The sequence below is a fragment of the Zootermopsis nevadensis genome, unplaced genomic scaffold, assembly GCF_977971745.1.
Source record: "Zootermopsis nevadensis isolate Lab colony 2312 unplaced genomic scaffold, Znev_1.0 Znev_ptg000045l, whole genome shotgun sequence".
In the NCBI taxonomy this organism is placed as follows: domain Eukaryota; kingdom Metazoa; phylum Arthropoda; class Insecta; order Blattodea; family Termopsidae; genus Zootermopsis; species Zootermopsis nevadensis.
In genome coordinates this window covers 3,390,947-3,410,652 of record NW_028259177.1, presented here as the reverse complement: position 1 = coordinate 3,410,652, position 19,706 = coordinate 3,390,947, and the positions used below count along the sequence as shown (strand labels likewise).

The 19,706-nt window shown below is 39.3% G+C and overlaps 1 long non-coding RNA gene across 5 annotated transcripts in view; it reads left to right on the top strand.

Annotated features, from left to right (window-relative positions):
* Positions 1-19,706, top strand: part of LOC147871656 (uncharacterized) — a 162,251-nt gene that overhangs the window by 83,097 nt on the left and 59,448 nt on the right. The window contains exon 1 of one of the 5 annotated variants that reach the window (XR_015538525.1): positions 7,798-8,028. The exons of the other annotated variants lie outside the window; for them this stretch is intronic. This is a non-coding gene — a long non-coding RNA (uncharacterized LOC147871656). Of the gene's footprint in view, positions 1-7,797; positions 8,029-19,706 lie in introns of those variants that run through there. 5 annotated transcript variants of the gene reach the window in all.

Sequence of the window (19,706 nt, the reverse complement as noted above, 5' to 3'; positions counted from 1 at the left end):
TGAGGGATGACGATTGGATATTGAATATGCTTTTAAAAGAATAATGTCCTTAGGAATATTATTAAATTATTTTAAGGCACTGGTGTATTAAAAAAATGAAATTGTTGTCGAAACTACCGTCTCACTGGAGTAGTTAATTCTGGATCGTGCGTTGTTGTTCATTATGTGAAAGATATTTCGATTCTCGGCAGAAATTTAAGGAAATTGAAGTTGCATAAATGTAATCTGTAATGCCGAGACTCAAACTTTGCCAAATACTTTTTTGGAAACCTGAAGAGAGGAGACCGTTCGGAAAACCTGGTCGTAGATGGTAGGCTATTTCAGAATTATAGTCGATTGGATCCATCTGGCTCAAGATAGGGACCGGTGGTAGGCTCTTGAGAACACGGTAATGAACCTTCGGGTTTGAGGACATTTCTTCATTGGTTGATCTGCTGACAACTTGTCAAGAAAAATTATGCTCTCAGTGGTGTTACTTGGTTGGTTTGTTAGTTGTAAATGTAATCTCAAGTTAACTACAGAATTTTTGAGATGTAATTAAAAAAGTCTAGCCATTTCATTTACGCAGTCTGTTAAGAAGCAGAAAGAATTTGCATACGTACTCCACAAGATTTCGAGAGCGTCGTTTCTGTTCTATGTAACAGCTGTCTTCCTGTTTCGCTCTTTTCAATTTTTTTATTCCTGTTCTTGTGTAAGTTAATTAGTGCTCAGATAAACTTATTCGTGCTTGATACTTTCACTTGGCTGGACATTAATGGCTTATTAAAGTATTTTAAAATATTTTCTTTTCTGAGATGTATGAAGTCGTTTTCAGAAGCTGTGGTACTTCGAGTGATGAAGTTCATAACATTTATGTTCAGATCTCCAGAATTATATTATTGTGCTACCCCCATTCATATTCTTTTGTACAAGGTTCGTTTTTCTGCGATACTATGAATAAGTCTCCTTGGCCTTGTGTTTTAGACTAAGATTTCGTCTCTTTGGTGTTTGACCACAGACGGGGCCCGTAAAATAGAAAGGATTGCTGTCTTGGTTTACTAGAGGAAAAGTCTGTCTACTCAGATGACTTCACCATGAAATTCAGGAGATATAAAAAAATGGCGACCTCCTTCCTGCTGTATTGACTCGACTTCGTAGTTTGAAAACGAGTAACCACTCACAAACTAAATTAAACCTTTGTTAATAAAAGTCAAAGTAACTGTGAATATTATAAAAATTCATTAGACTTTTTTTCATCTAACATTTGAATAATTAACATTATTTGCATGTGTGTGAGGTCATATTACAGAAGACAGGGCTTCTTTATACAGAGGTTAGGCTTGAGGATTTATTACACCCAATACGTTTTATAGATTAAATTAGTTAATTGAAACATATACATGGAGTGAAATCTCTTTCTGGTATTAAAATGGGATGAAACACATATACGAGGCGCATGAACAAAAGAAACAAAGTTTTATAACAGTGTAACAAAGATGTCTCTGTTCTCCTCTAAAAGGTTGTCGAAGCCTGGATTCTTAAGACTCTTTTATTTTGTATAATCGTGTACGTCTGTATCCAACTGACGTCAGCAAGGATCTTGGTTTTACCGTTTGTAGGCCAATTTTTATTTAATTTCTCAGCCTATATCCATTCCTCACTATCGTATTTAATCAGTACAGCGTAAAATTTAGATCGATACACAGACTTCCCAAAAAGATGTGTACACATAATACGGAATATTAACCTTGTGTGTATACATGTTTGTTGGGCCACCTGTAGTTTATGTCGCTCCATTTTGATTAACAGTGTAATTTTATGAGGCAATACTCGTTAAAACCATATTCTGCATTTGTTTCTTTTGAAATGGATTGAAATAAAAATGGTTGCTTTCTAGGTTTGTGTGTAGTTTGATAGATTTTTACCAGACTACACGTTACAACATCCCAGATGACAGACAGAGCCTGAAATATCTCCAGAAATTAAATAGTTTATCGTTCTTTCAATTGTGTACAAATTTTGACATTCGTCTATTACTAACGAATGTTGTAGCAGAATTAAAGTTAATCTAAATTATATCTTAGACCAGCGTTCCATTGTCTGCCCTTTCTTTCAGAATGTTAAAGTCAAGTTACGAGCATGTGATCGATACATTGCCGTGTTAATTAATCGATACATTGCCGTGTTAATTAATCGATACATTGCCGTGTCAATTAATCGATACATTGCTGTGTTAATTAATCGATACATTGCTGTGTTAATTAATCGATACATTACTGTATCAATTAATCGATACATTGCTGTGTTAATTAATCGATACATTGTCGTCTATGCGTCGATGTTAATACAGTTGCCAGGCAGTGTATGTTCAAGTCACGAATGCAAATGAATATGTACTTAAAACGCACTAGTGTTAAACGTTTTAATAAAGCTGTGAGTTTTCGGCTGGCTACAGAAAGCACTCACAAAATACCTGATAGAACCTGCCCCTAAATAAAACATAAACCTGTGTACGGGAATTTATGAAGGTGTGAGTACCATAAAAATGCAGTTCTTGCAGAGTTGCTATGTAAATCCACGAGAGATGAAATTTTTGTATTCTCGCCTGTGGTTATTCTTCTGTTTACAGTGGTTCAGAATATCTTGGGGTAAAATTAGGTATTTGAAATTGATGCAATTTTCCCACGAAGGGTGATCAAAGTGTGTAACCCTGAGTAAGTTAACAGATTTCATAGGCCTGGTGGCAGAACTTTCGGCATGAATTTTGATGACGTAATTTCCTTATTATCGTTGATGTCAGGATAAAAGCGTCGTATGCTGACCCATCAAATAAATTATGCGTTGTATATGGACGCTGTATCCAGGCAGAACTTCATCCACATTTGTATTGCCTTTTCGCTATTATAGACGTTTCTTTACGTGCCTCACGCCGAAGTGACGTAGCCTTTTATCCGGCTGAAAGTAAACTTGACTTCGCTATCTCAGTGTCTTAAGTATGATTCAAACAAATCATGAAACAAATGGAGATGTTTGTGATTTAATATTTATATCAGAAGAATTTTACCATGAAAACCGCACAACATAGTTAATTTGAGATACTTTGGTGGTGAGAACTCACGGAGAAATGAACTCGTCTTGCGCTGTGTACGTATTTTTTTCGCACGTAAGTAAAAATGCACAAATAATGTGAATCTAATTTTGCTATGGGACCGGACTTTTTCACGGTTGAATCAGATGTTTTGTTCATAAAATGACAATTTGAGCATGTGGAAATCATTCTGTTCACCACCCGTGAGCAGTTTCGTGTGTTGTAACGTAGCAAAGTGTTTATCGGGTGGTCGTCTGCGCAGAAGTCGGAGTCCTGGAGCGAAGGTGGGGATAGCAGGTGGGGGAAGGGGTGGCTACTGAAATTGAAAGTTAATTTTATTCTGCTACGTTTCAGTGAATGCACGAACTGCAGACCATGATGTACCTTCAGCAGAAAGTGCTGACTAAATCGACATTCTTGTTGGTATATGCACATATGCCAGAAATTGCTTACCTGTCATACACATTAATTATTACCCTTGCGACGGGATCCTGACGTGAAGTATTTAAAATAACTGCGTTGAGACAACGAGGTTCTAGGTTAACAAAGTGATTCTGCCTCATCTCGAACATCTTATGATTATTACGTTGTTTGAAGATTGTGTTTCAGTTGCATAGGTTATTTGGCGTCGGGACTCGGCGCGAAGGTGATATGAATGTTGAGTTTAAACCGATTTGGAGAGATTACCTTGTCCCTTTTTAATATTATACGGATTCGATATACTCATGAAACTCGTTATGCTGATTGTAATGTATTTGTATCAGAACCATATTGTAGTCCGATAGATAAACATTTATTCGTCAAGGAAGTTGTAAGTAACACGCATCTCTGAAACGTAGTTAAACATCTACCAGACTCCACAGCGCAACGTAACAGAAGGCAGGTCATACCATCATAAAGGTCCAAGAAGGCAGAAGGTTCCTATAACTGAATGACACATCAGCTGTTGGTCTGTGCTGATTATATTAATTTATTAATGACAACTTAAATACATTAAAGAAAACACTGAAACCCTACAGAATATTAATACGGGAACTAGTCTTGAAGTAAACAGATAACCTATGTTTTTTTTAGGACGATTAAATCAAGAGGGTGAGATGGACTGGGTATGTAGAATGCATGAGAAAGATAAAAATTATTTTGCCAGAAGCCTGGAAGTTATGATGCTAGGATAATATTAAAATGGATTTTAACGAACTAGGGTGCATAAATATGGGCTGGGCACATCCGGCTTAAGACAGGGACCAGTGGCTGGCTTTTTGTACACAATATTAAATCTTCGTGTTCACTACAAAAGCTGGCGATTTTTGGGTAGCTGAGCCACTGTTAGGTTCTCAAGAGTTAATGGGTGTTGTTTTGCCCCATCTTATATAGCGCTTAGGCTGCTTACCTTTCGAGTTGTGCCAGAATTGGTTTTTAAATGTAGGAATCTTCAGGGTTCAGCCTGTCACAAAGCCTGTGCATGTACAGGTCTGGACATAAAATGGCGCACAACTTTCCATGTTTCAGATGGTAGTCGAGTCCACGATATCAGTGTTCAGATATTCCAAGACCGTTTCACTCAGAATTATGGTACAACATGTCTCATCGATCGACGTAAAGTCATTAACAGTTGCTTGATCTTAGGAAGTGACGTGTAGCTGAGCGAAATATGTTCCCTAGTAAAGTGATTTGCGTTCAGAAGCCCCCATAGCAATTCCCGTGCCAGATGTTCGTGGCAAATCTACATAGACAAGTTGAATTTCGTAGGGGCCCCTTTGCAATATGTGATACATCAGGCGATTAATTTTCATAACCACGACTGTATATAAAATACGAGTGACTTCATATTCTTTGATTTATAAGGAAACATAAATATAATGATAAGCACGAATAATTTACGATGTGTTTGATTCTTGCAATGCACTAACTTCAGTTGACGTTAAACTGAACGACTTTACAGAAGATTTCACAGCTCCGCGCGCTAAAAATGTGACGGGGTATGTTTATTCTGATGGCTCAACGACGCAGGCTTTAGAACTGACAAGTTCTTTTATATATACATAAGTTAACGCTGTCATGCAGATGTGTTAGCAGATAAAGACAACGTGACTTGTCGTCCTGACTAGGGACTCACGAGCACATTAAATTATTACAGCAGGAAATTTTAAATTACCCATTTATTGTTTTGTAACCCCCCCGCTCTCTTCTCGGTCACTGTCTACCCCTTAATCTTTTTTGGTCGTTCAGGATAACTTTTTTTAATTTTGTTTGTATTCTGAATTTTTCTGTATTTCTCTAAAACTTACTTGGTAGTCTGAAAAAGAACTTGCCCGACGTTGTTTTAAACGAAGACTTCTTAATCTCTTTATAAGAGCCCGGCGTTAGATCTTGTTCTTAGCCACTTGATTCCAGTCCGCTCTGTCACGCACATCGTTTCTCAGATGTTTCGCTAGGAGCCCTGCAGAGCGCCGTCTAAAATTGGTTCATCGGCGTCGAATTGTTCGTACGCATGAGGCACATGGAGAACAATCAAACTGATTTTATTGTGAAATTCTATTAAATGTTGTCGAACCATGCTGAATGACATTGCTTTCGTCATGGATTCGTAATGTTTGTCAGTATAAGCCGGTTCATGTATCAACAAATCCGAGAAAACTATATTTGTTCCTAACTAACTAGATGGCTTACCGAACTCGAAGGTTCATCACCGAATTAACCAAAGCCCTGTCCTGGCCAACAAAATCCAGTCTCCTTCAACTCCTATCTCCCATAGATTCCGCCTGAGATTATCCTCCTATCTACGTCTAGGTCTCCCCAGCGGTCTCTTCCCCTCAGGCTTCCCAAATAGTTGACCCAACCAACCAGATGGCTTACCGAACCCGAAGGTTCATCACCGAATTAACCAAAGCCCTGTCCTGGGCCAACAAAATCCAGTCTCCTTGAACTCCTATCTCCCATAGATCCCGCCTGAGATTATCCTCCCATCTACGTCTAGGTCTCCCCAGCGGTCTCTTCCCCTCAGGCTTCCCAAATAGTTGACCCAACCAACCAGATGGCTTACCGAACCCGAAGGTTCATCACCGAATTAACCAAAGCCCTGTCCTGGGCCAACAAAATCCAGTCTCCTTGAACTCCTATCTCCCATAGATCCCGCCTGAGATTATCCTCCCATCTACGTCTAGGTCTCCCCAGCGGTCTCTTCCCTTCAGGTTTCCCAACCAGTACCCGGTGCACACCTCTTGCCCCATTCATGCGCACTACATGCCCAGCCCATCTCATTCTTCTCGACTTAATCACCCTGACAATATTGGGGGAGGAGTACAGAATTTTAAGCTCGTCATTATGCAGTTTTCTCCACGCCCCATTTTCTTCCCTCTTAGGTCCAAATATCCTCCTCAACACCCGATTCTTAAACACCTGCGATCTGTGTTCCTCCCTGAGAGTGAGGGACCATGTTTCGCACCCATACAAAACAACAGGCAAAATTATTGTTTTGTATACTTTCATTTTCAGGTTCATATTTGTTCCTATATTGTTTAATTAAGTTGGGTTTATTTAGTGCTCCATATATCATTGTTTTATACTCTTTTGGCGTATTAATATTCTTGATGTAATGTTGATTTTTTTGTTACAAGTAATGGAATCAAAACTGGATTACATTTTATTCAAACGAAACGAATTTTTTACTCTATTTTATTCAGTTTCTCGTTTAAAATGAAATTTCATTGGGAGGAATTTAATACGCAACTATTTCATCCTCCTTTTTTCCTTGAAGTAAGATAACATGAATCACTCAGTTTAAAACTAAATTTTACTCTTCGCATTTTAAAGTTTTGAGTACGTAGGACGTCTTCGGTTTGCGAGTTCTGTAAAGCCAAAACCAGTGAGATGTTATGTGGTGCCTGCCGTTCGTTCCGCTAAAGTTTTGGGAACTAGGCAACTCCGGTGACACGCATGGGAGCTGGCCGCTAACTTTAAGCCACATGACGAATAAAGCAAGTGTCTGATACTGTGTTACAAGTATGTTGACTGTTCTGTTCATCCCAGCTTTTGGGATTCTGTTCTAACTCAGTGTTGCATACGCGGAAAGTGTTAACAGTAAAAATAACACCAATTATATCAGCCTGCCTCCTTTTTATCACTGCAGAAACAGCTTTAAATGATACCACTAGTTACGTCAAGCGATATTTTCTGTATGACTTTAAGATCAGTTAAAATTTTGGGTATTTTAACGAGTACTCTACAGTATAAACATTGTGTCATGAATTTCTGGGACTATGAAAAATAGGTTATTCGAGCCGTAGACTGTTTAACTTAATTTATTTCGTGGTATTCCTCATGCTCTCCAGACAGGTGATGGTATCGCACCTCAAAATAATTCACAATCCCTTGCTTCGACATTCTTACTCATTTATAATTCGCTGCTTTTCGAAGGTTCAATCTAAACATCAAAATGATTGCAATAAATTTAGCTAAAACTATTTTATTTATTTCAGGACTGTTCTTGGTAAGAACATAAATAAATAAATATTGGCTTATGTTTTATATATTGTTTATTGACGTCTTCATCAAAATTTGTTCCGCCAGTTTATCGCTTACCGAAGCAAGTAATTATGCTTCTGACGTATAGAATTATGTATCCTCGTATGTCTGTCAGATGTTCTGAATGTTGGCGTATTAATCTGTGTTGTATTATTATTATTTAGTGTTCTGTCTGACGACAGGTCCATATGAACAGGATCCTTCCATCCTTTTCTCGGACTGGGACCTGTTCATATACGTTCTTGGCAGATGATCCAGAAGTGGTTTGCCATTGCCTTCTTCTGTGTGTGAATGGAGTAATTGTTGGGATGCCACGGAGGAAAACTCCGTGTTGCCTAGACCACGGCCTTGCCCAACACAAGTTATAAATTCGGGCACCGCCGGGAATCGAACCCGAGACCCCAGGATTACAAGGCCAGCGTTCTAAGCTATCGGAGGTAAAGTGTAGAGATTTTTCAGTTAAACATTTTCCTCTGTAGCAAGTATTTGTATCAATTCTGTTATTTTATTCTGTTCGTATTTGTTTCTCTTTTCCTGGCCGAGTTACAAGATTTTTACGAGCGACGACTTTGTCAGACACTAGGCAGTTCGGATGCAGTACAGACTCTCCGGTACTTTATATGGGGGGGAACGGATTAAAATCGTATATGATTGGAAGCTTTCGCGGCGACTAAAATCGATACAATATTCTCGGGTGGTTTCCAAAATGTTGGTTTCTTCGTATAACCATTTGACCCGGGTGATGGCCCGAGGAAATGTTATTGGGGTTAAGGACGGATAAACATCTTGACTGCTGGCTTTCTCTTTTGGTACTTTAAAGCGATAAGCTGCTTACATTTGTGGAATTGTAAATTCACGTGAACTTCTCCTTCACAGTGTTGCGGAATGCTCCGAGCCTCGGGCCCTCACCATGTCTGGACGTGTCGCGGCTTTTTTCACACGATTCCCGTTTGCCCCTGCATGGCAGGTGATAACTTCACTGCGTAACACGCATGTATCTCCTGTTGAGGCCGGGTTTCACACTGCGGGGCAGGACTCGGTTAGGTCTGGGACAAATTCTGACATGTACCGGGATGTTGGACAATTCTAATGTGAAAGCTTTCGTTTTGTCAGCAGTTTGTGGATAAACTGAGGAAAATAGAATGAAGGGAAAAGAGAGATTGTGGATGAATAACAGATTTGTATGAAGATGATACGATGCTGAATTTCATGCATTATTTTAAACACCGTGCACAAAAAACCACGTGGGAAACGAGGAGTGTTTCGGCCACTGAAGTCAAGCTGTCATCTATTTTCGCGGTGACATCCGAGAAGCTTGGAACAGAGGACGGAAGTTACCTCCTTAATGGCTCAGAGTACTCTGCTCCTCAACTGCCCGATACCTGCCCTTCCTTTGTGTTACTTTCCGTCATCCTCATAGGATTCATATTGAGAATCACACGAAACTCATAAATATATATCTTGTTGCGAAAATTACGAGGTATTGATTTTTAAAGGACGTAATACATGCTGTTTGAAGCGTTAAAAGGAAGATTGTGGCCAACTTTTTCACGATTACATGTTAACCGTCTGTTACCTGAATGTTCTGGTACTATAGAAATTTGTATTCCGGCATGTGGCACGTGATAAGCCTAAACCATGTTCCAACTTCGTCTGACAGAGGCGCTGCACTAGTTGAAACATATTAATATGCATGCAGTTATGTTCCTGCTGTTAAATATATGGAAGTGAGATTCTAAATTCCTCTTGTCAGTGCTGCATGTATCACTTTCAGACATGTAAACCGCGAGTGCGTGTTCCTGTTCCGCCAGTTAACGTCTTCCTGTGCCGTACAGTTGCTTTAAGCCGTGCCATAGCTCAGGCGGTTAGTCGCTGGCACCGGCTTCTCATCGCGGAGGCCCGGGTTTGGCCACCGGGACATTTCATGTGGGATTTTTTGTGGACCGAGTGGCACTGGGAGAAATTTTTCTCAAAGCCGTTTGTTTTACCCTGCCAACATTATTCCACTGCTGTTTTGCTTTCAGTCACGTGTAATCTTGGGGACGGACAGAGGACCCGATGTAAGCCAATCTCCTGAAGACAGTCTCACACCATCGGACCTTTAACAGGCTTCCTTTGATACCTGAATGTCTTTCTTTTGAGATGCCAGCCTGTTAATAAACGCGTTTGACTTAGTTTCTTATCCTGTCCCGGATTTATTTCTTTGCAATTAAGTAAAAGTAGAATTCAAGTCTTAAAAAAAGCTTCCTATAGCACAACAACAAATTCATTAGACCTCTAGACCAGTGGTATTCTACCTGGGGTACGCGAAGACATCTTAGGGGGTACGTGAAATTTTTAAAAAATATATATATTATTTTATGATAAACACTGAATAATCAGTAATGTAATTTATTTAATTTATTTTAGATGTAGATTATATACTATGTATAACTTGAATTATACACCAACAACTCTGGGGGAACAAAGTTAAAGAGAAATTATATCTGGGGGTACGCGAAGACATCTTAGGGGATACGTGAAATTTTTTAAAAAAATATATATTATTTTATGATAAACACTGAATAATCAGTAATGTAATTTATTTAATTTATTTTAGATGTAGATTATATACTATGTATAACTTGAATTATACACCAACAACTCTGGGGGAACAAAGTTAAAGAGAAATTATATCTGGGGGTACGCGAAGACATCTTAAGGGGTACGTGAAATTTAAAAAATATATATATTATTTTATGATAAACACTGAATAATCAGTAATGTAATTTATTTAATTTATTTTAGATGTAGATTATATAATATGTATAACTTGAATTATACACCAACAACTTTGGGGGTACAAAGTTGAAGAGAAATTATATCTGGGGGTACGCGAACAAAAAAGGTTGAATACCACTGGCCTAGACGATGTAGAACATCAAAATCAAATTTTCTTTATTGGAAACTATTTTTAAATTCTTTCTCTAACCTGTTTCAATTGTGAACTAACTTCGGTAAATGAACCCTTTCACACATTCATCTTAGATGGGAGGTCGGTCAATCAGCCTAACATAATACAACGCGTGGGATTCAAACCCATGATTCTCGTGATATATTTGCGATTGTGATGGGTGCTTTAGACTGCTTAGTCACGGTGATCGGACATTTTACTACTTAATTAGAAGCTTTCGCCGCGACGTAATTCGATTAAAATCTCGGGCGATCAGCTGGTCATCACACCCCCGATGTTGGGGGGCCAGAGATGGTCCCTGAAACGTCGGTTTCATCTTTTAACCATTTGTATTCGCCTTTAATTTTTTGTACGACGATTATGGACCTTACTGTACTGCCTAATAACACAGGACTTTTCCGCTGAACGTACTGTAATTTTCTGGTTTTGCGCAGACCTGGTGTTCACTAACTTATTAGAGGGCAGTTCCTCCCGGACTTCTCAAGAAAGTAATTGGAAATCCTGCACGTGGCTTGCCAACGTTGACACTTATGTCTGACTCACTGATTGCAGTTATGTTTCCCGCAGTGTGACCTATAAAGTGGGCAAGTTTCTTAATGGAAACAGAGAGTTGATACCGTAAAGCCAAACTCGTGGACCGTCACACACACGTCTGCACCACCGCTCGGCGGAGTTCGACACTGGCACTAAGTACATAAATGTATGAAGCCTAGTACTTGAGAAGCTTGTAGTTGCTTAGTGGGATGCCAGAGGTGTATTACTGTATCCGCAAGATACTATTGATCATACTGGAACTTTTCCTAAGCCATCAGAATTCAATCCACAATTTGACACACTTTCTTTGATGTTAGTTTTGTTATTATTTTCCCCATCTGTGCTCAGATCTTCGAAATGGTTTTCCCCTACATATTTTACAACAAACAATTTGCTGAAATTTCCCACGTGATCATACGAGCTATCTGTTGTGCTCACATCATTGTTCTTTATAATATTACTCTGATAATACTTGGTGAAGAATATAAATTTTTAAGCTCTTTCGTTGTAATTTTTTTAATTATCTTTTTTCACGTTCGGTAGGTTCATTTATTCTCAAGGCCCGTTCTCAGAATTGCCTCCTTGCCATCAGAGATCAAGTTTAATATCCGTGAAAAACGGAGGGCAAAGTTAAACTTTATTCAATAATTTTTTTAAGTTCTTTTAAATTAATGTTATGTTGAATATTGTCCATTGTTTGGAATAACGATGACATTTTTGGAGTTGGCTGTAATCCGCTCGCAAACATGTAGAGGGTCACTAACTTTTGTGAGATGGTGTTCTCGCGGAAATATACAGGATGGGTGGGAAGTAAGTAGGCATTGAGAAATGGTTATAACCTCTATATTTCCAATGTAAAGCGATTATTTAATGCATACTTACTTCTCACCCACCCTGTAGATGTCAACATGTCTTCTAGGTTGTAACGCTGTGTGGACGTGTAGGTAGATACCACAGTTTCGGACGAACGTAGTTCCTGCAACTTCAAGGCTGAAATTTATAGATATAGGCGGTATGTTCCTCCGAAACGTCGGTGTCTACACACACGTTTAGACATTTAAACCCAGAAGACCAACATCAACCAGTGCTAACTTTTGTCTTTCTTTATTTTAGTTTTATTTTACATATCTTCAAGGAAATTCTAAATGCACACACACACTAAATAAATGATACACGCTGATAACTTTGGTTACGTATTTTTTTACATATCAGATGTAGAAATTTTCCTTTTCATTCCATCTGATATAGGGTAGCTCTTGGTTCCTGTCTTGGCCAGGAAAACAGTAGAATCACTCAGACTGAAATATCATTTGCAGAATTCTTTATCAGGTCACATCCCTGTTTCTCGGTAAATGCTATAGTGCGTCTGTAATTAATACAGACAACTAACCTCTTGTATCACTTTTCTTTTGTTATATTTGTAAACTGTACTTTATTCTGACTTATTTTTTTAAAGAAATTCGATTACTCTTGTTCATAGCACATCACAGACTCGGCAAATGTTCCTCATGTACGCTAGAACTCTGCCGAAAGTTCCTCTGTACAAACATGTTTATAACATTCTCTTGTGTCTGAGACATTTCCACTTCGTTTTCTCGACGCAGTAAACTTGAAGGGCGCGTAACTTCTGCAACACTTACGTCTTAAACAGAGACAGACGAAAGCGCTTTAGTGAAATGTGGCTTTAGCGCGTCCTTTCGTAAAGGGAAAAGTGACATGCTTCATAACTTACTGTTCACGTTAAATGTTTTGTTGATTATTATGATTTATATTGTCCAAAGACACACAGCTCGGTCATATCTGTGTGCCGTAAGTGATGATTCCACTTCCACCCCTGCTGTTGGGTAAAAAATCAGTTCCCCCTCTGCAAAGCCATGATTTCATCTGTAAACCATAACTCTTCAGTCGCGCTGTTCTCAAATTTAACTCGACTGAGTGATTTGTACGCAAGATGGTGTGTCTACATGCCGAACAAAGTTGATTCACAGTGGAGATTGGTTGGTGTTGTAGAAATTTCGGAATTCACAGTTCCTCGTGACAGAACACTTTGAAGGATTCAGCCAGTTTGTTTGTCCATGGTAATCGAAAAGTTATTGAACCATATTAAAATATTTGTTGACGGTGGACTTCAGTACAGTTTTATTAGGTTGATAGATATCAGTGTGACTGTACAAGAGTCCACGTAGGTCGTGTCTGCTCGTGCCAGTTCGTCAGTCGACTTTCAAAAATGGAAGTGCAAGGATGTCTTTTTTCACGAGTGCAAAGAGTGTTCTTTGTCGAAAACTATTTCTTTGAATTTCGTTCTGACGTAACTTGTTCGAATAAGTTCCATTGTTTTTTGCTGATTTCATCGAAATTTTTAACAAGTAGAACAGGCGTCATGAATTGATTGCTTGACTTTTCAATTAGCACATTTTACCCTGGAGCCCTGAACACGGCAGATCCCAATGATACATGTTTTCAGTCTTAAGAAGCATGCGTCATGTGACGAAGGAATTTACGAGTCTGAAGTGACCGGATGTAAACTGATGGATTGCAGGATTTGAAGTTTTCACATCTGCGAGTACGAAGGTGCGCGGTTACCTAAGCAGGACGTCGTGAATTACGGTTTATATAGGACATCTTTATCGAGCGCCGAACAGTTCCGTGGCTTGAGAAGCTGAGTGTCTCTCGGATTATTTCTGAACGTGGCGGGCGAAATAACCTACGTCCCTGCCCTTAGTCGAACCCCAATAATGTTCCCCGTTTGCCCATTGGCTTCCCCCATATCATGAATTAAAAACACTGGTGATAAAAACTTCCTATAAAAGGAAGTTGTCAAAACAATTTGTGTGAGCCGTCTCTAGGGATAGTAATGACGGGAAAAAATCTCGCCATAAATCAATATATAAATGTGCCGATATAAATTGCAGCCTGCCGTCGTAATTTATACATGTTGGTGTGTGTGTGTCAACTCAGTTGACTTAAAGTGAGTAGCTTTCAAACCCCTGCCTTGCTTGTGTCGTGGAATTTCATCTTCCGAGTGAGATAATACCAGTAGACCTGTATTTGTAGGAAGCGGTCATTTAAACTCTTCAACCATGGCGAAAAATCGTCGAGCTCTGTCGTCCATCGTAAGAATCAATATATATATCCATACTGGGGAAAGTTTTATCTCTTGGCGAACTGTGTTTGTTTTTGATTTGTTCTCTGTTTGCTCTGCGCGAACTCGCAAATAAGAAATGAGCGAAAACGCATTGGAGCAGGAGACACGTGGCAACGGGCGTCCTCCATAAATTTTTTCGTTTGTTTACACTCAAATAATGGAACAGAATTTATGATGCTTGAGGCTTTTAGAGTTCGGAGTAGCTTCCTTTTACATAGTTTTCTGATCCGGTCCAAGTTTTGTCTGAGAATCTTCTAGGCATACTCAGATCTGTGATACCGGGGTATCATCGCTACTTATGAATACCATTTACATTCTAACTAACTAACTAGATGGCTTACCGAACCCGAAGGTTCATCACCGACTTAACCAAAGCCCTGTCCTGGGCCAACAAAATCCAGTCTCCTTCAACTCCTATCTCCGATAGATCCCGCCTGAGATTATCCTCCCATCTACGTCTAGGTCTCCCAGAGGCCTCTTCCCCTCAGGCTTCCCAAATAGTGGACCCAACCAACCAGATGGCTTACGGAACCCGAAGGTTCATCACCGACTTAACCAAAGCCCTCCACCGGACCCAGTCTCCTTCAACTCCTATCTCCCATAGATCCCGCCTGAGATTATCCTCCCATCTACGTCTAGGTCTCCCCAGAGGTCTCTTCCCCTCAGGCTTCCCGGTGCACACCTCTTGTCCCATCCATGCGCGCTACATGCCCAGCCCATCTCATTTTTCTCGACTTAATCACCCTGACAATATTGGGGGAGGAGTACAGATTTTTAAGCTCGTCATTATGCAGTTCATCCAGACCCATTGTCTTCTCTCCATTCAGATTCATCATTAGTTAATGATGCAATTATTTGAAGCAAAAATAAATAGACCTGCATTAACTTCTGACCTGGTTTTGAGGTGAAAATAACAGGTCTCATTTTCAGCCATTTTATTTGGATAGTCAGCCACGGCGATATTATACCGATCATTTAGGGCCCTTTTATCGATAATTTATGAGCAGTACTTACAGCTTTCGTTTCACATTTTGGAGACTTGGTTTCGATTTCTGGCTCAGAGGCCGACTACTTTCTCTCGTTTGTGGTTTCCTTTATTCTCTCGACGCAAATTTTGAGTCAGCATTTGTAGATAGGCCACGGCTGTCTCCTTCCACGTTCTTCAGAATTTACGATTTGTAGCGACCTTTCGTTCTACGCTATATTATGTAGTTTTTTTTTACATGAATTAAGACGGAGACTTTCCGTGCATTACACAGCACTTGAAAGTCAGCTTTATGAGAATGGAAACAACAAATGTGAATGAAGATACGTGAAAGGAAATTGATCGTTTGTTCTTTGTCACGAGTCTGAAATTTCATATCCGCAACTACTGTTTCCACACAGTCTTTAAAATTTGCTCTCTCTATCTTCCCATGCTTACGTCATACGGGGACTCCCATCTTATGTCTCTGTTTCGTACGAAAATACGTGATTACTCTTAGGTTGCGTTTGAAGTTGTACATTATGTATATGCTTCAGTATATGGAAGATAAGAATATGGATTGTGAAGGACCTGTGGTTCTTGAGGTAGCTGATAGTTTCTAACCTGGCCCCTATCTAAGAATGAAATTAGAAACGTCGTGTTTTGTGGGAAAAAACGCGCTGGAGAACCGAAGTTAATCATCCGTATAAATAATTCTATTATTATTCTGGAAGTACGCTGTTCCTATTCTGTAGATTTTTCTTTATCGTTTGTTTCATTTGTTCTAGTCTGTGCAAATAAAATTGGGAGAAAATTCAGCCTCTTCAGTACACCCAAAGACTGCCATCGGCGGAATTGTAACGATTTCTCGAAGGAGGTTAAGCACGGAGCGCATTGATAATGTAGTTTGCATCTTTGTGTTTTTAGCCTGTCATCTGTTGTGAGAAAATGTAATCGTATGGTGTAATTATTCCGTGTGTATATGCCTTTCCAACTATGGAGTAACCTGTTGGCAGATTTTCATAAAATTTGGCTTGGACATGGTGCAGTTGGGTGTCATTGGAAGCTACAGCACCTCATCCTAGCATTCTCACTAACAGTATGGCCGCCGTATGAACTTCTGGAGTGTTAGGGACACCGAACCACCTGATACGTGATCATTAAATTTTGTGTTGTGATTGATCTTTTAAGAACATGTTTAGTTTCTTTTATTTCAGATTTTATACTAACAACTTGACAGCAGAACGAAATCTTCATTAATTTTTGGTTTTATGTCAATAAATAATTAAATATTTCTATTAAATATGTTAAAACTGTCAATGGACTTTTAAGGAAAGCGCCCATACACACGAAACATTTTTCAAGACCATTTCGGAGACTAAAATGTACATGGGGCCAAAATATTAAACAAATTGATCTCGAATAAATAGGATCCTGTTGTGTAAATTGGTTTAGTCGGCTCTTAGTAGGCGAAGATACTATTCTTGACAGTCTGAGCGACTGTCAGTTTTTCAAGAAGGATTCTTATCCACTTAGTTCGTTTAAACTGAAAAAATATAGCGACGAAGCGAGTTTCAAAAAGTTATGCCTGTCAAGTTATTATAAAATCGAATCTGTACTGCAGACTTACTGATCATTAACTTCTATATTTTAACTTGTAAATTCATGACAGCTTCTCTCTAGGCTTTTAAAGGCGACGTGGAAGAGGTTTTACCAGGTCTTCCATTTTATGTGCCTGTGAAATTCAATGCAAAATGGCACGACTCACTAAACAAGTCCATTAGATTCGTGCCCTTTGTTCTGGCATTGCCATGCAAATGAAGCGAACTACATTGAGGCTCACTTCAGATGGCTCATTATACGTATGTTGTATTATTACTAGAGTCCTGATTATCCGACCGTCGCTTATCTCAAATTCCGTGTTGTTCGACGCGCAGTGAATCTCACTGAGTGATTTAATTCCATCGAGTTCTTCCTTACGTCGAAGGGAGGCGTCGACCACAGACGCTCTACTCTTTAGGCGCTGACGTCACATTGCGTCAAAGATAAGGAAAGCAAATACCCAAAAAAATTCTCAAAGAAATAAGCTTTTTTTACGTTTTACTGTGTACTGTTCTTATTTGGGATATTTTTTTTTCATTAGATACCACATTATATTCTCTTCGTAATTTAATAATATCGTAGATTGAGTCAAGTTGAGTTGATATTTTCGTGTCTTTCAGCCCTCGCCATTAAATCCTATTGTCCTTTGTTCACATTTAGGTCGGGTAATCCGGACTGTATTGTAATTCCAAATGTTTCTTTTCTCACCGTCGACGTGGTAACACTCGTAGAATGTGAGGCTTGTTTCTTATACACAGCCACAGTTAGCAATGTGACTGTGAACCGCCTATAGGGCTTAATCTCCAGTGCATTTCCTGCTCTGTGGTAAAAAAGAAATATTTGAAGAGTCGAGGTGAGACTTTAGAAAACGCGAAGCATTCCTTCAACGCCCCACACACGATCTACCTATCTCTTAAAATGACCAGTTCTAGTGTGTTTTCCCTCTCATAAGACCTGAATCATCTTGCAGAATTGAGACACTAACCAACATGTAGAGCTTTTACGTAAAGGTAAAGAGAAAACATTGCCCTGTTGGCTAGATTTTAGATTTTCACGGCGATTGCCCAAGAAAATATGTCAGACAGACAGAAAATAATTTTGGGATCACGTACAAGGCATTTGGCCTAATAAATTTACAAAGTACGCACAGTATATGTTATTCTTTTGCTTGAATAAAATAATTACAAATGTCTTAAGGGCCATAAAGAATTTGTGAAATATTCGCTCATAGCCATCAGATTTGCGCGTCTGAATATAGGGTTTGGATAGGATTCATCTGGCTTAAGATTCAGACCAGTGGCGGCTTCCTACGAACACAGTAATAAACTTTAGAATATTTTATAAGAGGCGGGAGACGTCTAAACTGGCTGAACAGGTATTCGCTTTTTGGGGATGACTTTTCTCGTATGTGCGTTTGTATTGTCCTTAACGAAAAATAAATACGACTTGAATCGATCATGTAATGTTATACCCCAAATGAATGACGAGACTTTAGCTATATATAATAATCTTATTAGTGTCTTAAGTTATGTACGTATTTCGAGACCTTGCGATATTAAACATTCCATGACAGTTATGTATTTTGTCAAACATTTGTGCTCATTTCTTATATCGCCGTTATTTTTATGCAATAAACTTATTAGTAAGTTACACAACATTTTCGTTAACTCTGAAACCGTGAATTATGTACCAACAGTATTTTGATAGAATCACTATGTTTTCTTTAAAAGGGGTGTTTTCAGGGATGCGCCAAGACCGTATATACACGTTACAAAAAGGACGGAAGTCGTCCTCCGTCCTTTAAACTTCGAGTAGCTGTCAACGAAGACAGAACAGAGGGTTTGTGTGTGAGTGGCTGGTGAATCTGTTTCTGTAAGGCGGTTGTACTCTTCCGGAGCCTTAACGAAGGGCTCGGAGGGTCGCAAGCGACGTGTTTTGAAGGGGTGCTTTCCATTTGTGCTGTAGCAAAGAGACTCGAGGTGTGACGAGTGTGTTTGTAAGACCGGGAGTGTATGTGAGTGTAACATTGATAAAGAGTCTTGGGGGTGAACGGTCGTAAATTTTAAGGCAAAGAGGGGAAGAAACTGGCTTAAAGCGCTGTAAATATCCATTTGAATACGCGTGAAAGTGGGTGAAAGCTTGGATGCAAAGCGTTTCTTTAGCTTTGGACGATTCTCTTAAATTGCCTGACGTCACCGCTCCAGGTTATAGCTCGTCTTGTTTCTTAGTTCATTACGTGTCTTGTTCAGAACGTCTCATCGCACTGATGATGAAGGCGGCAGGTACCTCAAAAAAGCCGATAAACTTCTACCAGAATACACCGCACATTATCCCATAAGACAGTTTATCTTTATGCTCATGTGAGAGGCTGAAATATCAGATTACTGCATTTGGCCGTACCTGAATAAATTACTTTTTAAATTATTCCAGGGATACTGGAGTTATTGGTGGTGTGTGGTTGAGTTGGATTGGGTGAAGACAGCCAGATGACTGTGTACGCAGTTGATGCGGGCCCATGTCGCTCGATTTCGAAATTGGCAGTAATCCAAAAAAAAAAATCCCCTGGGGTTCGTCTGCCCCCAACTGCAATCTTTCATGAGGGTCGTGAATTATCGTTGAAATCTTTAAATAAGTGCGAATGAAATGCAGGTGCTGAAAGACTTGTCATTAGAGACTTATGAACTGGAAATTAACCAGACCTCGTGAAAAAATTGTAGTAGACAGACACATTTTAGCGAAATTATTATATCTTTGATCTTGCAAAGCGCTGGGTTCGATTATTTTCTGTTGTCATTAACTTATAAGATTCCATGAGACGAAGCAATTTCTGTAATCCTGATGATCGCATTTCAAACGATAACTCAACTACGTGCGCGTTTACACAACAAATTCTGCTATAAATAGTCTAAATCAGCGT